The sequence below is a fragment of the Mus musculus genome, chromosome 15 (genome assembly GCF_000001635.26).
Source record: "Mus musculus strain C57BL/6J chromosome 15, GRCm38.p6 C57BL/6J".
NCBI classification, from domain to species: Eukaryota; Metazoa; Chordata; class Mammalia; order Rodentia; family Muridae; genus Mus; species Mus musculus.
The window spans coordinates 27,650,148-27,655,069 of record NC_000081.6 but is presented as its reverse complement, the minus strand read 5'-3'; positions in this window follow the sequence as shown (position 1 = coordinate 27,655,069).

Sequence of the window (4,922 nt, the reverse complement as noted above, 5' to 3'; positions counted from 1 at the left end):
GATATTGCTTCTTCTTTCTTAAGAATTGGGATTTAAGAATGGCTTGCTTTAGTGGTAGCTTGCATTTTTGTGAAATGTATAATTCAGTAGTCTTTAGTGAACTCATAAAGCTTTTGACTGATTTCTATCAATTTTAGGTCATATTTTACAAAACCAAAAATAATTATTCGTATACATGTGTATATATATATATCCCTTATCCTCTGGCAAGCATAGAACTACCTATGCAGATTTGTCTATTTGGGATATTTTATGTAGGGAGAATCATTCAGTGTGGCTTTTCATGACTGGTTTCACAAATCATATTTCAAGGATTGTATTTGCACAGATATGAACCAGGCCCTCACCACTGACAGCTCTGTTGTGTTAACATAGCGCATGTTGCTCCTCTACTCAGCAGCCGGTGGGCAGTTGGGCTGTTTCTGCTGTTCGGTTGTTATTTTAAGTGCTTCCATGAGCATCCATGTGTAATTTCTCGTGTACATTATTTTCAACATTCCAAAGTCTGTGCGCAGAAGTAGAACTGTCAGGTTATATGATGCTTTTATCACTCAGAGGAACTTTCAAAGACTTTCCCAAAATACTGTTCCTATACATCCTTCTGGTTTTCCATCAGAGAGGATGAGGGCTTCCATTTGTTCGCATCCCCACTCCGCTGGTTACTTTCAACTCTCAGCGTGGCACAATCGATAACCCCAGTTGTATGCGGAAAGGGACAGTTGGTGAATCACCCAGAAGAGTTGGCCTGTAGGCGCGTCTATGGGGAATTGTGTCGACGGAAGTTAGTGTCTGAAGCCCCAGTCCAGGGTAGGCTACACTTTTCCTTGGTCAGGCCCTGAAATACATGTGCAAACGAGAACAAAGCCATGGAGCAGATAGAGCCGGTGGCAGGTGCGTTTGTTCCTTTCCACTCTTGACTGTGGATGTGATGTGACATAGCTCTCTTAAGCTCCCACCTCCGGACTTCCCTGAAGTGATACGCTGTCACCTGGAATTATTACCCAGATGAACCCTGTCCTCCCCTGTGCTGCTTTTGATGTAGGTGTGTTTTTCATTTGTTTTGTTTTGTTTTGTTTTGTTTTGTCTTTTAACCACAGCAACAGAAAGGAATCTAGAACAGACACCAGTATTTGTGACTGTCTTCCTAAATTTAAACGACCTAATATTGTGTGTAGACTTTTAATATTAGAGAAAAGGGCAGTTTTTAAACAGAGGGGAGTATAAGGTAGAAACTTCTGGTGACTTAGCTAGGTTATAATGATGTTTTGCTGAAGCAGACACAGGTGAAGGGATGTGTTACTATAGCAACCATGTGAAAGGATGCGTGATGTTTATAAGGAAGAGAAATATGACCTCCCAGACTGTGGAGCTCAAGCATTAGTTCTCATTGCTCCACCTTGCCAGTCTTTGCTGATGACCCGCATGTGTGGGTTCACCTTACATTGCATTTCTGAGCTCTGTCTGTGGTGACTTCATAGAGCGAAACTCGCCAGGGACCTTCTCGTGAGGTTCCTGCAGCTTCTTGCGGCTTCCATGGACTCAGGCTGATGGGAGAGTTTCGTGGTTTCTTTTGGATTGAACTGCCATTGCTGGTTTGTGTGTGGCGTTTGCTGGTGGACTAGACTGAAAACAATGAAGATTGGCATGGCTCCAAAGAACTATTTCTAAACCTGTCTACTTTCCTTGTATCTTAATAACGTTTCTATTACTTCTGGTGGGTGATAGGCTAAAGTAGATTGTGAAAATCTATGCCTATGACCTAACAAGTGTAAACGTACATCATCTTGATTTTAATTTAGTTTCATTTCTCTAATTTCTCTAATGACTATGGTTTTGAGCACCTATTCTTGTATTTATTGGCCATTTCTTATTTTTGTGGTGAGATGTCCATTCAACCCCTTTATTCACTTTAAAATACTTGTTTTTTTCATTGTTAAGTTGAAAAGGTTATTAACATAGGCTGGATACACCTTCCTTACCGGACAGAGACTTTTTTCCTACCATTTGATGGGTTGTCTTTCTAGTTTTTCATGGTGTGAAAGATCATCTTTAGCATCCTTGAATTTTTCCAAATGTCTACTCCGTCAGTTACTGTTAAAGAGTTCATTAACAGGCTGTAGGAATAGATTCAGGGCTCATGAAGTGGTGCCATCAGTACAGTGCTTGCTCTGAAGACCTGAGGACTTGAACTCAATCCTTAGCACCTACATTAAAAAAGAGCCCTGTGTGACTGTGCACACATGTAATCTTAGCTCTGGGAGCAGAGGAAGGGAAATCCCTGAGACTTGTTGAGCATCCAGGTTAGCTGAATCAGTGTGTTCCAGGTTAAACTTGAGATTCTTTCTAGAGAGACAAGAGGAAGGACTCTTCAGAAAGATTCCTGACATAGACCTCTGGGCTCCAATTGCACACACACACACACACACACACACACACACACACACACACAAAATGTACAAACACACACATAAACATGTATGCACATAATACTGCCATTGCCATTGCTTTGAATGGTTTGTGACAAAGCAGTGACAGTATTTCATAACATAATTTGTGAATACCAAATGAAAGAAAATTCTTAGTAGACTGATGGTAAAATACGTGTATTTGAGGCTAAGATGATCTGTACCCCACAAAAGAGACATGCCTCTGTGCTTTGCCTTTTGACTATACTGAGCCTGCTTGCCTCTCTCTCTACACACACACACACACACACACACACACACACACAATTTCTTATTTAAAAGTGAAAGTGAAGAACAAAACAAAACAGGAGCTTGAGGCTGCTTTATGTTCCAGAATTTAAGTTTGTATTTTCACAATCTATTCTTTGTCAAGAAAATGTATTGATTTTACATACACCCACCTTTTACTTCATTTATTTATTTAATTTTTTTCTTATTCACTTTTCGTGTTGCTCTCTGCCCCACTCCTGGTCATCCTCTCCCACAATCCTTCCTCCCATCTCCCTCCCCTTATCCTCTGAGCAAGTGGGGGTCCCCATGAGTATCCCCTCACCCTGGCACATCAAGTCTCTGTGGGACTAGGTGTATCCTCTCCCACTGAGGCCAGACAAGGCAGCCCAGTCAGAAGAACATATTCCACAGACAGGCAACAGCTTTTGGGACAGCCCCTGCTCCAGTTGTTTAAGGCCTACCTAAAGAGCAAGCTACATATACACATACACCTTTTTAACGAGGAAGATATTCTGTAAGGGTTGTCCTGATATAACTGGATGGCTGCATGTAAAAGAATGCAAATAGATCCATATTTATCCCCCATGCACACAGTTCATGTCCAACGGGGTTAAAGACCTCAACATAAGACTAAAATATGCTGAACCTGATAGTGATAGTAGAGAAAGGAGGGAATAGCCTTGAACGAATTGGTGTAGGTGACAATTTCCTGATTAGAGCATCATTAGCACAGGCACTAAGATAAATAAATAGGGCCACATGAAACTGAAAGCCTTCTGTAAGGCAAAAGGACAAAATGGCAGCCTATAGAATGGGAATAGATTCTCACCTACCCCACATCTGACAGAGCACTGATGTCTGAAATATATAAAGAACTCAAGAAACTAGATCTCAAAACAAACAAACAAAAAACCCAAATAATCTAATTTTAAAATGGGTGACAGATCTAAACAGAGAATTCTCAACTGAGGAACCCCAAATGTCTGACAAACACTAAAAGGAATGTTCAACATCCTTAGCCAGCAGGGAACTGCAAATCAAAGCTACTTTGAGATTCCATCTTACACCTGTCAGAATGGCTAAGATCAAAACCATAAGTGACAGCCATGCTGGCAAAGATGCGGAACAAGGGAACCCTCCTCCATTGCTCCTGGGGGTGAAAAGGGCTACAGGCACTATGGAAATCAATATGGCAGTTCCTCAGAAAATTGGCAATCAATTCTCCTGAGGACCCAGCTATACCACTCTTAGGAATATACCCAAAGGATCCTCTATCCTACCACAAAGGCAATTGCTAACTCTGATCATAGCAGCTTTATTTGAGATAGCCTGAAACTGGAAACAACATGGATGTCTCTCAACTGAAGAATGGATAAGAAAAATGTGGTTCATCTACACAATGGAATATTACTTAGCAGTTAAAAAAAGAGAGAGCATCATGAAATTTGCAGGCAAATGGATAGAACTAGAAACTATCATTCTAAGTGAGGCAACCCAGATCCAGAAAGGCAAACATAATGTGTGCTCACTTATAAGTAAATATTAGCTCTTATGTAAAGGATGATCATGCAATAATCCACTGACCCAAAGAGGCTAAGTAACAAGGAAAGCTCAAGGGGAGACGCATGAGTCTCCCATGGACGGGGAGATAGAATAAATCCTGCAGGTGGACAGAGGGCAGGTGGGGATGGGAATGGGAGGGATTGGGTGAGGGACGATGGGGGGGGAGAGTACAGGGAGAGGCGACTGGAATTGGAGGACATTTGGGGGGCCACATAGAAGCCTAGTGCAATGGAAACTCCCAGGAATCTATGGGAGTGACCATAGAGAGGACTCCTAGTAACGGATGATATGGAGCCTCAACCAGCCATCTTCTGTAATCAGGCAAGGCTTCCAGTGGGGGAAGTGGGACACCAATCCTGCCATAAAACCCTTCAATCTACAGTCCGTCCTGCCTGCAAGATGTTCTGGGACAATGGGGGTGCAGAACTAATAGGAGTGGCCAACCAACTACTGGTCTAACATGAGGCCCATGCCACAAGAGGGATCCGATTCCCTACACTGCCTGGATTACCAGGAACCCAAAGCTGTAACACTCAGAAACCTAGGGTACAACCAAATATCACTGGCAAAAACAAAACCAAAAAAAAAAAAAAACAAGAAAAAAAAAAAACCAAACAAAAACCCAAAACAACAACCAAGGAACGAACAACAACAACAAAACCC